At 41.8% G+C, this 18,387-nt stretch overlaps 1 long non-coding RNA gene across 1 annotated transcript in view; it reads left to right on the top strand.

Moving 5' to 3' along the window:
* LOC120373662 overlaps positions 1-10,293 on the top strand; it is a 33,204-nt gene extending 22,911 nt beyond the window's left edge. The window contains exon 3 of the long non-coding RNA XR_005585634.1: positions 10,210-10,293. This is a non-coding gene — a long non-coding RNA (uncharacterized LOC120373662). The remainder of the gene's footprint in view (positions 1-10,209) is intronic.
* The last annotated feature ends 8,094 nt before the right edge of the window (positions 10,294-18,387 follow it).

The following is an 18,387-nucleotide window of genomic DNA, read 5'->3' as shown; positions in this document are numbered from 1 at the left end:
TGCTATCAGGAGCATGGAAATCCCTGCCCCTCCTACCTCATTTCAACCCGATGATAAACATAACAAAGGAATCGGCTGGTAAAGGGGCACTATAGTAGAAATGCATGAGAGATTTATGTACGAAACAGAAGAGGATAAAGATGTAAAAAAAAATCTTTTTGTGGCCACTTGAATGTTGTACTTTGCACATGTGAGTTATGAGGAGAATATTTATGAGATGGCAAAGTGAAGCCCAGATTATAATGCTACTGATCTTAAGTTTACAGCCAAGTAACATGAGAGAAGGCTAAATTAAACAGAATGTGGAATTACAAGTGACAATGTGAGGGAGATTATTAAGGAGCCTGATGCAGCAATAGGAAAAGCTTTGGACATTTCACAGAGAGAGCATATTATCAAATGCAGTCTGCACAGGGAAAATCTGTTTAAAAAAAACAAAACAAAACTAACACAACAACAAAAAACAACAGTAACAAAGAGGGAAAATAAAAATTCAGACTGGGAATAACAAGAAGCAGACACTAAAGTGTGAACATATTCATGCAAGAGAGATGCAGAATCCACTACCAGCTAAGGTTACCTGTAATTAGCCAGAAATGCTTCCAGTGGTGGATGAGCTGAAAATAAGCCAAAAAGCTAAAAAGCCTTCAAAAATAAAGTTCAGGTGGCAAAATACACATTAACTTGTTGAAGAGGAGACAGAGAAGCAGAAACAAGAAGGTCTAGAAAATGACAGGGTATTATGAAACACTGCAACTCTTGTCAGAATCACTCTAGGAAATCTAGAAGATAACTGAGCTAAGTGAACATTGTACATGGGCACCCACAGCACTACACAGAGGATGTGCTGTTCACTTTGAAGCCAATACTTGAAGCCAGAGAGCTCTCTCAAGGTTACTGTTAACAGTCTACCCTGATGCAATGCTGAAATTGTTTAGCTCTAGCTAAGTGCTTTTAAACTGGCGATTGAAGTAAAAGGCACGACTCTTCTAGGGCAGGGGCGGGCAAACTTTTTGGCCTGAGAGCTGCATCGGGTTTCGTAAATTGTATGGAGGGCCGGTTAGGGGAGGGGGTCGTGACCTGGTCCCAACCTCCTATCTGCCCCCCCAGGACTCCTGCCCCATCCAACCTGTTCCCTGATGCCCCCCCCGGGACCCTTGCCCCATCCACACACCCCTGTCCCCTGGAACCCCTGCCCCTGACTGCCCCCCATTACCCCCATCCAACCCCTTCTCTCATTCCTGACAGCCCACTAGGACCCCTGACCCATCCAACCACCCCTTCTCCATGTCTCCTGACTGGCCCCAGAACTCCTGCCCCCTGCTGCCCCATCAACCCCCCTCCTTCCTGACTGCCCCCCGGGACCCCTGCTCCCATTCAACCCCTATTTCCCCCAACCACCATCAACACCCCCACCCCCTGCCCACCACCCCAAACTCCCCTGCCCTCTATCCAAACTCCCCCCTTACAGCGCTGGCTGGAGCACCAGTGGCTGGCGGCTATAGCCGTCGTCACCACCACACAGTACAGAGCACCAAGTCATGCTGGGCTCTGCAGCTATGCTGCCCCAGGAGCTCAGCCCTGCCACCCAGAGCACTGTGCCGGCGGCGGAGCGAGCAAGCTGAGGCTGCGGGCAAGGGAGAACAGCAGGGGAGGGGCCGGGGTTGAGCCTCCCGGGCCAGGAGCTCAGGGGCCGGGCAAGACGGTCACGCGAGCCGGATCTGACCAGCAGGCTGTAGTTTGCCCACCCCTGTTCTAGGGCCTCTGTGTTAGGAAGGTGCATTATGTAGTCCTGTGGTGTTATGCCATTGTGTCTCTCCCTGATGCATTCAGCTGACTAGGAGGAATTCTGTGGGTACTAGCTGTATTCTAATGCATGGGATCGTTTTTAGTGTTTTGAAATAGACGTGCTTACGAGAAGCAGCGCACTGTTGGTAGCAGCCGTACATGAGGAGGGTGGGGAAAGATTAAATTTTGTACGGAACCAGACTATTTTATGTGTCAATTTCAGGTAGGCTTTAGGCGTGATTAGCTGATTTTGTGTTATTGTTGTTTGTTGTTTTGGTTTGTTTGTTTTAAATAGTAGCTTATTAATGTTATGAGCCAATAATGAGAGAATGCAGTGTGGATTAGTGGATACAGATAACCATTGCCATCTGAGAGGAACGGGTAGAGCCTCTGGGATGATTGAAAATGGTACATTTCTTCTTGGCCACAGGTGCAAACAGATAGACTAGGTGCAGTTAGGACTCTGAGCTTCATGTTATGCTGGTGCTCAAGAGTTGGATGTCCTCTATCAAGGTGAGGTCAGTGTTCCGGCAAGCCCTCGTCTTCCCCAAATTATGCCCTCCCCTTTTTCCTTGCACTTTCACTTCTGCCTTTCCCATATCTGTTCTGGGCCAGCTGCTTATCATTTGCTTACTTCCTCCTAGTTAAACTACTGGAGTGAAGCATCAAATGCATATGGATATGAGCATAATTGTATAGGAATCTCAAATGAGCATGAGAGAATCACCTATCTTGTAAGGATTTTATATGATGATAGTACATGATTTAAGCTTTTATCTGAGGCTGTCAAAATGCTTTCAAGTAATTAACAATCACACATCTATTGAGAAGTAGATAAGCAGTATTACACCCATTTCACAGCTGCATTAACTGAAGCTCATAGTGGTTGAGTTACTTGTCCACTGGCATATGGCAAAGCAGTGGCAGGATTGGAAATAAAACCCTGACATCTTCAACGACTTAATACCTGTTTCTTGGGGCCAGGTTGTCTCAAACCATGCATCGCTGTATTCAAAAACTGAAAACCAAGGGTGACAACTACTGCTTCTACACTTAATTTTGTAGGTGTTTGTGAATATAAATGCAGACCCTTAAATAGAACTTGGGATGCACCTCGTTGCTTAGTGATACAAATGAGTACATGCTGAGAATGACAAATAGTCACCCAAGGTAACATTTGCATCTGCAGGAGAAAGAAATCATTTAGGTGCTCAACATGTTAAAGTTGCATTAATGAAGACCGTACAAAATCTTTGACGTGCAGCTTTTGGTTCCCAAAAGAAAATATCTCCTGCAAGATAGGCACTGGCTATGTGATGTGAATTGCTTCTGCCATCTTCACTCAGTCATTCTAAACTCTCCTATTTTAATATGTTTTTGTGTGCATCTTTTCTTGCAGAACTATAATTTAATAGGCCATATCAAGATTACATATAAATAATTTACATTATTCATTTCCATGTGGTTTACTGTAATTTAACAATAAGTTCCTTTAGCTAAACAAACCACAGTCCCCACAAATTCCAAACTAGGCAGAACTCAGGTAGGTTATCCTGAGTAACGGACATAGCTCCCGTTATGTGTATAATTTTAAAATGTCAGAAGTGGCCCCTGAGATGTTATAAGAATGTACATGTGTGCAATTTGTGAGGACTGTGGTTGTTTAGCTAAGGAGCCCAAAGAAACGATAGAAAAATAGCAAAATTACCTCAAGGGAGTAATTTCAAATGTTTCCTCTGCAAAAGGTAGTAAATCTTTTTATAAGAAAATTGCATGGAAAATTCATTTGACTTTTGAATAATGCCAGAGTTGGTCCCTGATCCAGCAAACACTTACGTGAGTTACCTTAATAGTCCTGGTTACGCACACATGAATGTTTGTAGGAGGGTCTTGGACAGTGAATTCAGTCATTAAAGTGTAAAATAACTTAACCTTAACTACGGAATAGTTTGGAGCCTCAAAAATAGAAACATTTGTACAGATGTGTGATTTGATGATTGGGGAGATCACAGTTCGAAGGGAGCATGTGGCTGATTCTTCTCATCCTAAATTTGTTGGCTGTGCCCAGTACAGGAGAATAAGAAAGCATTTAACAGAGGACATAGGAATAGTAAGATTAGTAATAATTGAAAAGATTTGTGATGTGTGAGATGAATTCTGGTCTGTAGAGTATTGGTAGGGAAAATACATTAATATTTTATAAATCTCCAAAATGTTTTCATTTAAATGGAGAGAACCTACCCTTTAACCTTGTTCTTAAACTGATAATGAAATTGCAGCCTCCCATTTGGGATACATACTCACATTGACATACCATAATAATCTGTTGCTATGGAGAGGAGCATGGAATTGCTTAGGCTTAAGTCTTTATAAAAGAGTAAATGCTAACTGAAGGGAATGGGTTACCAGATGACTGTATTGTTAAAGGCAGGTGTTTTTGTCGCTGCCACAGTGTGTACATTTGCTGCTTTCTTTTCATAGAAGTACCATACTTTATATTTAAAAATAAGCCAATTATTTTGCTGCCTCCGTCCTAAATTTTAATTGTGTAGACCTGTTTCAGGTCAAGTATCAGAGCATATTTTATTTTGATCTTCTGTCTTGTGTGTGCCAAATTGTTTTTAATGCCAGCTTCTGTGTTATTAATATGAGTCAAGAATAGGCTTTTTGGTGGCCACATGCCAATATGTAATAATGTGAGGGAGGTTTGGACTGTTTAAAGATAATTTTGTTTTCTTAGATCTTTGCATTTCCAATACAATCTTCTCTGTGGGAGCTGTGTTTTGGGTGGATAGAGGGAGGTGTTAAGCAGTTAAAGTTATGTAGTGTTTCCTAGATGTGTTCTGTGGTACAGAGCGGGAAGGTGCTTGGTAGGCAGTAGGAAGGAGTCACATTTGTGGAGAACAGAATGTGTCCTAGCTAGCATGTACAGCACAGCTCAGAATAAATGCAGGGAGTTCTACCCAAACCTTCCTTGTCAGACCACCACATCCCCTTGTGGGGAAAATAGCATAGGCAAGCATGAAAGCCAGGCTGCTCTCCTGGTATCCTTGAGCATTAGATGGATATCTGAGTCTAACTCCCTTGCTGTACTCTCTCACCCTCTGTGCACAACTCAAGATCAGGATTTGACCCTTAACCTTTGAAATACTGTGTGGTTTCAATCCATTTTTGCTGCTAAATTATTTTGGCAACAAACTTTCTTTAAATTGCATATTTTTCTTTAAAATGAATCAAAGCTAAATCAATTTAGAACATTGACAGAGTTTGAAGACTATAGCTTTGAGTTGTTCTGAGTTGAAGTGGTCACAGGACTTTTTCATATTAAACATTTGTAACTTTAAAACTACCACATCAATTGTCTTCAAACTTAATACAAAACTAAGTGCTAAATCTATCAAACAAGTCTAATTTTGAAGAAAACTGGTTTGCTTTTAAATTAGTTAAATGCATCATGAGCTGAGATAATATTAACAAATATTCTCTCTGATTGCAGTCCGTCTAGGGTTGCCAACTCTGACTGGAGCTATTCTGGGAGATTTTTTTCCCCCCAACATGACGTAAAGTCATTTTCTTAAAATATCCTATTAAAATCTCAAGATTGCTTTCAGTAGTCACTGGAAGATTGATGCCGATTCTGTGAGACTCCAGGCCAATCCTGGAGGACTGGTAACCCTAAATCTATCCTTGTCCAACTGCTTGCTGTCTCTTAACTTGTCCTTTCTTGTCTCTGAAAAGCCTCCTAACCCTTGTGATGTCCCTTCAGATTGTGTTTTTAGAATGTTTTTCACAGTTTACATTATTCAGTTACAGTAGATTTAAGGCCTATGAGTTTAAGCTGAAGACATTTCCAAAAACCCAATTTTGGGGGACAGTGAAGTTGATCATGGACAAGAGCTGTTTATGCTGCTTTAAAGATTTTTTTTTAAATTGTGTACTTTTAAGGATATATGCAGTGTGTACACAGGTTTGGAGAAACATGGTCAGGCCCTGAATCTGCAAGTAGTTCCACACGAATGAACCTCTGGACCCTGCTGGCAACAGCTGGGTCTTGGGCTGACTGTTATCTGATCAGTAAACAGTGCTACAAATGCTCAGTTTGCTAATGTTTGGCCCCAGTTGGCCTTGATTTTTGTCTTTTAGTTAAAACTAATTGTAGTCATTCTTTAAAAAATAAATGCAAATTAACTGGTTAAAGGGGAGACTACAACAGGTCATACTGAAAGGTGAACTGTCAGGCTGGAAGGAGGTTACTAGTGGAGTTCCTCAGGGATCGGTTTTGGGACCAATCTTATTTAATCTTTTTATTACTGACCTTGGCACAAAAAGTGGGAATGTGCTAATAAAGTTTGCAGATGACACAAAGCTGGGAGGTATTGCTAATACAGAGAAGGACCGGGATATCATACAGGAAGATCTGGATGACCCTGTAAACTGGAGTAATAGTAATAGGATGAAATTTAATAGTGAAAAGTGCAAGATCATGCATTTAGGGATTAATAACAAGAATTTTGGTTATAAATTGGGGATGCATCAGTTGGAAGTAACAGAGGAGGAGAAGGACCTTGGAGTATTGGTTGATCACAGGATGACTATGAGCAGCCAATGCGATATGGCTGTTAAAAAAGCTAATGTGGTTTTAGGATGCATCAGGCGAGGTATTTCCAGTAAAGATAAGGAGGTGTTAGTACCGTTATACAAGGCACTGGTAAGATCTCATCTGGAATACTGTGTGCAGTTCTGGTCTCCCATGTTTAAGAAGGATGAATTCAAACTGGAACAGGTACAGAGAAGGGCTACTAGGATGATCCAAGGAATGGAAAACCTATCTTATGAAAGGAGACTGAAAGACCTTGGCTTGTTTAGCCTAACCAAAAGAAGGCTGAGGGGAGATATGATTGCTCTCTATAAATATATCAGAGGGATACATACCAGGGAGGGAGAGGAATTATTTAAGCTTAGTATCAATGTAGACACAAGAACAAATGGATATAAACTGGACACTAGGAAGTTTAAACTTGAAATTAGATGAAGGTTTCCAACCATTAGAGGAGTGAAGTTCTGGAACAGCCTTCCAAGGGGAGTAGGGGGAGCAAAAGACATATCTGGCTTCAAGACTAAGCTTGATAAGTTTATGGAGGGGATGGTATATGGGATAGCTTAATTTTGGCAATTAATTGATCTTTGATTATTAGCAGGTAAATAGGCCCTGTGATGGGATGTTAGATGGGGTGGGATCTGAGTTACTACAAAGAATTCTTTCCTGGGTGCTGGCTGATGAGTCTTGCCCACATGCTCAGGGTTTAGCCATATTTAGGGTCGGGAAGGAAGTTTTCTCCAGGGCAGATTGGCAGAGGAGTGGGTGGGTGAGATTCTGTGGCCTGCATTGTGCAGGAGGTCAGACTGGATGACCATAATAGTCCCTACTGACCTTAAGTCTATGAATCTATTTAAGCACCCAAAAGTACAAGTGTAAAGGTTGTATGCATAAATAAATCTCTGCTTCCGTGTATGCATGTATTATGATACAGTCTTTAAAAATCTGATGACACAGAACTTCTCAGTGCAATGGAATAATTTCCCATTCAACCTTAAATATACATGTATCACCTCAGACAGCACTACACTACATGCAAGACAAAACCAGTGCACAAAAATCATGTAAATAAAGAGTAGAAAGTTAGGCACATCTAGATTAAATATATGTGAAATATAATAACATACAATAAAATAGTGGGTGCTGAACTGTGTTACCTCAGCATTGTATAAACTTAGTCTCTTGCATTAACATAAATACTAACATAATTAACACAGATATTTTTGCCATTAGTCACATTATAATTTCTTTTTTTTTAAGTTGAATATTGCTGAAAGGCAGAGATTACAAGAAAAATGTTGTTGTGCAAATACCTATGACTGCAACTTAAGTGTTCAGAAAGTAAGAAGTCACAACACGTTGTGGACCCAAGGCTGGGGTGGGAGATAGAATCAGTAGACTTGAAAAGCAGTTAAAACAATTATTAGAGCTTGGAGAAGTAAAAAACATCCTATTTACAATACTATGTTCAAGTCTACTAGGAACAGAAATTATCAGACTCGGTCACACTGGATTATATATTGAATTTTTAAAGATAGTTTACTGAGGCAAACATATCATTGACTTCACATCGCCATAATGCAATTGCCCAGTGAACAGTGCAATGGGAATATTTATATTTTAAACTTAGTTATATATTTTTAAAATGTGATGAAACTATTTTTAGTTCTATTAAGTATATCAATCTCCTCCCCCTTCTCACAAACTTAAATCATGTCAATTTCAATTAGTAGTCAAGCAGCCAATAGCACTGAAAGCATTGTACCTCAAAAGCTTCTCTTCTGCCAGCAGAAGTTGGTGCAGTAAAATAAATTATCTCATCACCTTGTCTCTCTAATAGCACTGAAAGACACATGTTAGATCTTACTCACTCTCCTCTTCCATCAACTTCAGATTATTAGTATTATTATTTTTGGAAGGGGTTTGTCGTATTTTTCTGGAAAAGCTAATGTGAGAGACCAACAAGAGTGTAAGAGAATGTTAGGGAGAAAAATCAAAGACGCATAAAATAACTTGAAATAGCTGACTTGGGTAAATTGGTCGTCTTCTGCTTATTCTGAAACATGGTATTTAGAAGATATTATTATTAAACATACGTTGAATGGGTCTGTTTCTTTAGTCTGGATGGTGCTTATTTTTCCTTTATAGTCTAGTTGCTGGACTGTTCTGTATCAGGCAATATAGCTTTTAAAGTCTACGCTTCAAGTTACATGGCAGTGCTAAAGGGTATTAGCTATTAGTGTCTGAGTAATACTAGCAGGCCAATGATGTAGGTGGAAGCAGTGATTTGCAGAGGCAAGGCTAGGGAGAAAAAGAGAAGGGGGAGTGATCAGTGGCTTCTTTATTGAGGAGATAATTGACAGCAGGCTGAGTGCTTCAATGAATATGGAACTCCAAGCCCTTCTTTGTTAGAGAAATAGCACATCAAATAAAAAAAAAAACCCACAGGTTTCTGTCAAAAGAATTCATGCCCCCAATTACACAGCCAGGGTCATGTTTTTTTCCTTTGCTATTTGATCACTGTTAAATTATTGTATAATATAATATATTTCTGAATGTGTTTTATAGCGTGACTTTTTTTCTTTGAGAATTCAATGGTATTGTGTTCCATAGATGTGTCAGGCCTGATTCTCATTTACACTAAGGCAGCTTTACACCACTCTGGCAGAGGCATTAGTGTAAATGGGAATCAAACCCATAGTGATTTATTTTGAAGAATGATGTTTTCCGCCAGGCAGGGTAGCAACTTTTTTGATTTAGTAGGCCGGTATTAGCTTCCTAACTCCCAGTAATGTTGCTGAGTCTGTAGCCCTGTACACTGAGATAAGAACATATCTCTAGCTGCACTTATTATTGCATTCTGCTTTCCTCAAAAGGCTCACTTACACTCTTTGGGACAGATCCTCAGCTCTCAGTCTAGTCCCCTCTGTGGTGCAGAGGAGCTGGAAAGCTGCCCTAAGTGGGCAAGTAGGGAGTGGACTCCCTGGCTGGCACATAGCCTGTGTAGCCAGTTCTATACGATGTCTTTTCAGTCCTCCTCTGTAGGAGACATTTGGGGAAATATTATGGAGCCCATCAAGGATGGGATTAGATGTTGCCTAAGCATCTTATGTTCTGATGATCAAGGGCTGGCGGAATGGGCCTGCGGGTGAAGTAGAAGCTATTGTAGGTAGGAGCAGCCTTGAGGGTGCTCTAGCCTACCCTAGGGGCAAACCATCCCTGGCTGTCCTCAGGATGAGGGAACATGAGAACAGCCATACTGGGTCAGGCCAGTGGTCCACCTAGCCCAGTATCCTGTCTTCTGACAGTGGCCAATGTCAGCTGCTTCAGGGGGAATGAACAGAACAGCAATCATCAAGTGATCCATCCCCTGTCTCAACTTCTGGCAGTCAAAGGCTAGGGTCACCCAGAACATGGGGTTGCATCCCTGAGCATCTTGGCTAATAGTGTGAAAATGGCGGTAGGGCACCTGTATCCCCTGTTGCCTTGGGTCAAATGCTAAGCTCAAATCAGTAGAACTGAGGATATTGTCCTCTGACTTGAGGCTGCTGAAATCAGTTATCATGTTACAGTACATTTAATGTTGTTTGCTCTTGTTAAACCAAATCTGACTTAAAACTATAAAAGAAAACACTAATATTTAACACTTATAAAGCACACTGCATTTTCAAAGTGCTCTGTAAACATATATTAATCAAAAAAGTGAGAAACATGCCAATTGACAATATTGACAATTTACATATAATTAAAAATATAATACATATACTTTAATTTGACACTTTCCAGAATGTTGCATTTAATTTATCATCCCTTTTTCTTTTCAGCTGAATGCGACTCGGCAGGGAGTCTGTGTGTTGCCATTTGTGCTATGGAAGTCATGGAAATGTAGGGCTGGAAGGGACCTCAAGATGTCATCTAGTCCAGCCCCCTTCACTGAGGCAGGTCCAAGTATACATAGACAGTCCCTCACATATGTTTTGTCTAATCACTTCTTTAAAACCTCCAATGATGGGGATTCCAGAACCTCACTTTTCAGATATTTGGAATAGGCTTCTAAGCCTAACTTCTCTATCAGCTGGCTAACTCCCTCAGATTTATTATAAACGTTTATAAAACTGGTATTGGTATCAAGTTGAATTTTGACTAGTAGGTTCTAGAATGCATCAGAAACCCACTCATTGTGTAGGAGAAATATCTGGTGAAATCCTGGCTCTGTTGAAGTGAATGGCAGACCAGCCATTGACTTTAATAGGGTCAGGATTTTACCCTGATGGTAATGTGTATGTAGCCCAGAGCAGAGTTGAGCATGTTCTGTCCTTTCACTAACTGCAAATTAAACTGAACTAATGACTAAAGTACCTAACAATGGTGGTGATTAGCACCAGTAGTTGTTAACAATTTATGTAGTTTGAAGAGGTCTATGAGGGTTACAAAATTTGCCCACTGGAACTGGGTTATGGTGAACAAGTTTTATCACTGGTGAAATCTTCTAAATGTTTCTACGGGTTTACAGAAAAGCAACCAATTTTTGACACTGACTGGAATATTTCACTTAAAAAAAGCACCTTCTACAGGCAGTGTCAAAGTTGTTTTACCAGGAAAATGATTAATTGACACCTGAAACAAACTTATGCGGCAGCTACAGGAAGGGCATGGGTTCATCTACCACTAGGGAGATTCTGGTCATTTCTTCACCCTCTCTTAGAACACACTGGAGAATTTGAGGTAGGGGCTGTTACTTATCAGCTCACTATCCAGCCTCTCTGACTCATGAAAAACCTTCCCCCTGCAGCCTCTGCTTGAACCGAAGCCGATCAGAAGAAATACTTACGAAAAGCAATGAAAAGGTGGTGGAAGACACACCTAAACCCCTCTGGACGAGGGTGACAGGTGTAAGGAAACTCCCCCAGCCTCATTTGCGTCAAAGATGGGACAGGGAGGCCTCTCTATTAGCGTACAGAATGGAGAACAGAGATTCCAAGGCAAGAACCGCACTGAACTCTGGGACCAGAAAAGCAGGGAAGCACGGCATGATGGGGGAATCTCTGCTCCAGATGTTAATGAACCCACGCCTGCACACACCCAGCTCAGTAGTTAGCAGACCAATTCTAATAATAAATCCTTTATTGGTATCCAAAATACTGAAGCTCCCTAATTACATTGTGAGCACCCTCGAAGGAACACTGCCCATAGCTGGGAATGATCAATTCCTATTGTCTAGCCTGAACAAAACAACTTTGATATACTCCCGTGAGCCATCAGTTTACCCATAAACAAATCTAGCGTTCTCCCTGGAACCATTGTTCTTTCCCTACAAAAACCCCTACCCATGCTCAAGAAAGTGTTCTGATGCCTGTATCCAAACTCTGCATCAGTTCCACTGGGACTTCATCTTCTCCTGACTGTCCATACTGGGGGCTCTGCCTGTCTCCAGCACTCCGGACCCTCAGCTACCACCACCACCTGGGAACCCCAGTTGATTCAAGCTTCTTGGAGTGGTGCAAACCCCTCGCGCTCACTCTCTCTCTCGGTATAGCCTTCTGACCCTGACCTGTGTGGTCAGTTATGGTTTTCTAAACCTGACTTTTATAATCAAATTCAAATTAGATTTAATATTATAATGGTTTTGTTTGTTTGGCTCCCCTGTATGGTATTATCTGGCAATAAATAACTTTCATAGTTAAGCTGGTCTCTCTCTCTCTCTCTAGCAACGCTCATCGAACCTAAGCTAACCCTGTAGCGCCCAAAAATCCTGTGGGATTTGCTCATTAAGTGGGTTACTACCAGAACAATTGTAATGTGAAAGTGAGGATAGGGACATCCTGAACCTGTGGTATAGGAGGGTGGCAGCTTGAAAGTGATGCTTGACCCAGCCTACTGAGTCCAGTATAAGGGGTCAGCTTGGGAGTGCTGATTAACCCAGTCCTCTCAGACACACTCTGTTAGTGTGTGTGTGTTCGTCTGACTCTGGGGCTGGAAGAACCCAGCCCTGGGGAACCTAGGTCCTGCAGGATATTGCCATTGGGGGAGAATTTGCAGAAGGGAGAAGTATAGCTCCGTATGAAAACACAAGTGACACAAGCGGTACAATGATAGAATTACAGAACCCCCCAGAAGTGTAACCCTAATAAATTAGTGTACCCCAAAGTAATGGGCAAATCTGGTAACAGGGCTGGGACACTGCCTGTGATTAGCAGACCCCACAATGAAAGGAAGACAGGCCAGCTAGTTGGCCCCAAACATCAGTAGTGGGATTGAAGATGGGTTTTACCCCAAAAGGAGATGCTGTTGAACACTGTAGTCCAGATCAAGTCCGGATTGTGTAGCTTTTTGTAGGAAGAAATTCTGTGCATTCTCCTTTAGGTTAATCACAGCTTTGCTCTTCATTCTACATTGCATGTTAATGTGAGCCTAATAATACATTGAAGTTCCAGCAGATTTCAATATGGAATAAGAAATTTGCCAGCATGATCTGTAAGACAGGACTGTTAATTAGCTGTATTCTCGAGAGGAGTTTGTGCATCCTCATGTTGTGTAGTCAATGTTTTTACATAGTCAAAAAATTTAATAAGAAAATGTTTTTTGAAAACATGTATTTCTTGTGGTGTTTCATATCATTTCAGTAGTTTAAAGAAAAGTATTTGGAGCCATAATATTTCAACTTGCAAGCGTGTCTTTGCTGTGTTAAATTTAGCTTCTTAGCTTAAAGCAATTTGACACACTCTGTGCGCCATTATTTTTCAAGATATGTTTTTAAATTGCAGCTAATTAGATATTGGAGATGTCATGGCATAACAATAGATTTTTTTTCTCCTCGCAAAACTGAAAAAAAAATGCAAGGGATGCAAAAAAAGAGACAAGGCTATAATGACACTGGTACTCACTAGCTCTTTCGTTTAGTCTTCTTTAGAAAATAAATCTTCAAAAAGATGGAAGGTACCAAGCACATTGTGGGTGGTACTAGAAATAAATCAATAATAATGCTGTCAGGAAGCTTATTTTAATCACAGGTATGAGCCAACCCCTCTATCCCTCCTACCACCTTGTATTCTTAAATAGTGGACGGATTAAAGATAAAAGATCATTTTTACACAGAAGAGCGAAGGTAGATTCAGAGATTAGACATCTTTCTTTTTAGTTACAAGTGCCTAAGTACAGAGTCATGCAAATTAGGAGGAGGTGAAACAATAAAGAGTTGTTTCAAAGTCTGACAGTGCCTGTCATCTTAGAAATTGCCAAAACCAGACGGGGGAATTAATTGAGCTATTTAAGATCAGGGCCCCTTTCAAGTCTCCTAAACAGGATTCCTTAATTACTTATAGCCTTTATAATATTCATGGGTTGGTATTATCAATGGTATCTTAAGCCCCAGTGACCTGTGCCAATGGTTCCCACTCTCTAATGGCTACAGTATCAGCAGGGGCGGTTCTAGGGGTTTTGCCGCCCCAAGCACGGCAGGCAGGCTGCCTCCGGCGGCTTGCCTGCGGAGGGTCCGCTGGTCCCGTGGCTTCGGTAGACCTCCCGCAGGCGTGCCTGCGGAAGGTCCGCCGAAGCCGTGGGACCAGCGGACCCTCCGCAGGCACGCCTGCGGGAGGTCCACCGAAGCCGCGGGACCAGCGGACCCTCCGCAGGGAAACCACCGGAGGCAGCCTGCATGCCGCCCTCACGGTGCCGGGAGAACGCCCCCTGCGGCTTGCCGCCCCAAGCACGCGCTTGGCGTGCTGGGGCCTGGAGCTGCCCCAGAGTATCAGAATTAGCAGTGGGAGCACCACTGTTAAAATATCATTAGGTTTGGAGACTCTAGGAGCACATGAGGAGCAATAGAAATGACCACAACAACATTCAAAAGTTATCAGTCAGTCTTTATTAATGATTTCATTAAGCAGATTAACAAAGCCACAACTACTGAGACACATGCAGAGACAAACTATAGGACAGCTAGCATAAGTGATTTCATACTCACATCCCCAAGGGTACCATAGAGATTGGGTATATCTTTCAACAGGTGATCATTTGTGGAGGGTCTTCTGATCATAGAATCATAGAAGATCAGGATTGGAAGGGACCTCAGGAGGATATCTAGTTCAACCCCCTGCTCAAAGAAGGACCAATCCCCAGACAGATTTTTGCCCTAGTCCCTAAATGGTCCCCTCAAGGATTGAACTCACAACCCCGATGGATTCTTCCTTCCTTATTCATACTGGGAGAATTCCTTTTATTCTATGATACACTCACGCTCATAACCCTTATGCTTACGCATTAGGGTTCAACCTCTTTTTCCTTATTGGAATTTCCACACCTCATAAATGTTGGGGTGCCCTGCTTTTCATAGGCTATCCTCTTAGCTCCCCTTATCTTCAGTAACATTTACATCAACAAGTCCCCATGTTAACTTGTGGTCACTGCAGAATTTCTCATGATGTTACAGCCGGGCACCTTCTGGTAGTGACCGGCACATTGTGGCATATTTTCCTGAACATAACCCATTAACACCTCTTTTACAATAATCTGGCAATTTTAGTAGCTGACCCAGGGTTAACCCTGGACTAGTCATGTCAACTTCTTTCAGACTTAAGGCTTGATATGGCTAAGCTAAAATTGGACAGGCCTGAGGCCTGTGGGCCTTGATTTACAGTCTTATCTTAGGTCTACACTACAGCATTAGGTCCACATAAGGCAACTCATGTCAACCTAATTATGTCCGTGTACATGCTACAGCCTTACTCCCAGCGATTGTAAGTGCCCCGATACACCGACATCATATCTTCATGAGAGACATAGGGCTTATATCAGTATAGTTAGGGCAACACAATGTTCCTGTAGACACTGCATGTCTTACATCTATTGGCTGTCATTCTTGTCAATTTCATGGCTCTGCTGGAGCTGTTAAATGGACAAAGCTGGCTCCCAGCTTCTCAGCTGGGTTGCTGCCTGGTCTCTGCCCCAACCCAGGCTGCCACCCACATGCCCACTCAAGCTTCCCCCAGGGTCCCCATTCCCAGCTAGGCTGCCACCTGGACTCTCACCTCTCTGCCGGGATCATGGCTTTCCCCCGCAGGCTCTTAGCTCCCCACTGGGAGCAAGGCTGTGCCTGGCGGGGAGCTCTGTGCCAGGAGTCCAGGTGGCTACTGTGCTCCCGGTGGGGAGTGAGGAGCCAAGAGCCTGAGTGTACAGACAGACTCCTGGCAGGGAGATCCGCACCCGGTGGCCAGTTGGTTTCCCCCTTCCAAGCGGGGAGCCAAGAAGCCCAGTGTGGCTGCCACCTTCCCAGTGGGGAGCCAGGCTACTGCTAGGGAGCTGTGCACAGAGCTGAGAGCCCTGGCTCTCAGCCCCCCACATTCCTCTCTTAAGGTGGTGGAAGCATTCCTGGTGAGGAAGTGCACTACCGACAGAAGGGCAGCGTGGACATGAACCACCCCAGTAATTACTGTGGTGGCTGTAAATTGACCTAACATAAGTTAACTTAATTTTATGGTGTAGACGTGCTCTCACTTGTATACCTAATGCACTCTTAACAATAATATATGCTTATCAATTCTATACCCCTATAATACTATCCTAGGTGGTCTCACACTTATACCTACAATTTAAATCTATTGATCACCCATTGATTACATGTAGAATAACCACAACAATACATAACTGAATTCAATGATGATATAAGATGATTAGCTATGTCCTGAATTTTTTCTAGGATGTATGAGACCTCCCTAACTGATGCTAAATAAATAAACTGATACATCACTGTTGGATGTAGTGTTGCGGTTAGATTAGAGCAGGGGTCGGCAACCTTTCAGAAGTGGTGTGCCGAGTCTTCATTTATTCACTCTGATTTAAGGTTTCACGTCCCAGTAATACATTTTAACATTTTTAGAAGGTCTCTTTCTATAAGTCTATAATATATAACTAAACTATTGTTGTATGTAAAGTAAATAAGGTTTTTAAAATGTTTAAGAAGCTCCATTTAAAATTAAATTAAAATGCAGAGCCCCCCAGACCGAGGGCCAGGACCCGGGCAGTGTGAGTGCCAATGAAAATCAGCTCACGTGCCGCCTTCAACACACATGCCATAGGTTGCCTACCCCTGGATTAGAGAAAATGTGGCCAATATGATCATACTGGCAGCTAAACTGAGTGGGTTAGTTTTTGGTCTGAGGTATTGAAGTGCATTTACAATTACAGTCCAGCAAATAGTGGAATTTCTGTTTAGAAACTTTATTTGAACTGGAAGCAAATTTAATTTGAATGTCTAACTTTTTTTTGTTAACTTCCACAAACATTCTAGTATTTTGAGTTTTTCTAGGGCAGATACTTGCAACAAGGACATTTTTACCTTGAATGTTTTAATATTTGCCGAATGCTCATTTTGATTAATTACATTAAGTTGCAAAATTTGGATTTGCATTTCATGCTAACTTCAGTTTAAGAATTTTATAAAACTGACTAGATAATTCCCTCTGTTGGATAGTTACATAAGTCATCCAGTCAGGGAACATTATACCATGTGACTTGCATAACTAATAGAGCTGGTCTAAAAACTGTCTTAATAAATACTGCCAGTGAAAAAGACATTTTTCAGTGCAAAATATTGGTGGAAAATGTTCTATTTTCTTCTGCCTTTAGTAACTAAAGATATACAATACAAATTGAGTATCCTATGGTAGAATTCACAATTCACAGTTGGAACAGTTTTCAGGTTAATTGTTTTCTGGGGAAAATCATGAGTAATTCTGAGGGGGAAAAATAGGAAAGTTTTTTGTTGAATATATTATTTTCCCTGTTCTGATTATGGTTCACTCTGTTTATGTGGTGCAGGATATTCAGTTCCTCCAGGTCTCTTGTGCCAGATTTGAGAAAAGAGTTTACATTTAAAACATCTCCAGGTAACTGAGGATTTACTGTGTGATAGAGACACTGTCCAGTTTATCATTGCAGATGGCTGTTTCTGTGCTGGGTCGCTGAGAGCTGTGGCCTCAAACTATACCCATTTCTAAAAGACTTTTGAGGAATAAATAACACAATTTGAGTAAGATTAGAAGCAGTAGGGACAGAAATATGATTTCTCTGAAAACAGCAATGCAGTAGCTCAAAGAAAGGGAATTTGAAGGTTGCTATGAGGAATGTGCTGCATCTGAAAAACTAGAACATAAGGAATCCCATCTGCCCTGTGCGAGTATGCCATTGAAACAATGATAGTAGATAAGGGAAGCAGTCCACGTGCATTTAACAATTCAGAAGATATATTGCCATCACTTTAAAAGGGTGGCAGACCCTGAGAACCCTGCATCACAAGAGCTGCAAAATTCTACTACCTCACTTATGGCCTGCGGCCACCATTTTCTGATTAACTCCTCAGTTGAAGCAAGTCCCTGTGGCAATTTCAAGTCTATGTTCAGTGGCAAAGATGTATTTCATCATCACTATGATGAAATGTGTGTCTGCCATTTGAAAATGGTAAAGCCTCCTACAGATTTTGAATGATGAATCTGTCCCTTGTGAGATAGCTGGGATTTCTTAGTGTGCTCGCAGAATCCTGTGCTCGTCCCCTTAGGTCCCAAAATGTTAAATGTGACAGCATTGTGTGGATTGCAAGGTGTGCGATGTGACTTCAGTTCAAGTTATTGGTATAGCCCTGTCCCTTATCTTAGTGATCATTTTTTCAAGAATTGGAACATGTTTGTGTTTCAAGGGAGAAAATGAAATGCTGTAGTGGAGTTATTAGACAGTAACAGGACAGACCTAGTAGCTTCTTTTCAACCTGTTCAATGTGCATCTGCACCTGGTACATCTTTCAGTTATAGCCACTGAACTTTACTAAGCAAAACAAGCTGTTGTTAGTATTACTATTGCCCAGGCGCTGCACTGGCGGGTATGGACAAGCGACCTGGATTCTACTCTGCCTCATGCACCACTAACAAAATGATCAATTCAGCCAGCTCTGATTGGAGAATCTCTGTATATCACTTAGGAACTGTTCCAAGCTCTAATACAAACTTGTTGAT

The sequence above is a fragment of the Mauremys reevesii genome, linkage group 10 (assembly GCF_016161935.1).
Source record: "Mauremys reevesii isolate NIE-2019 linkage group 10, ASM1616193v1, whole genome shotgun sequence".
NCBI classification, from domain to species: domain Eukaryota; kingdom Metazoa; phylum Chordata; order Testudines; family Geoemydidae; genus Mauremys; species Mauremys reevesii.
Note: the sequence above shows the minus strand (reverse complement) of the source record. Positions and strands in the feature narration are given on the sequence as shown.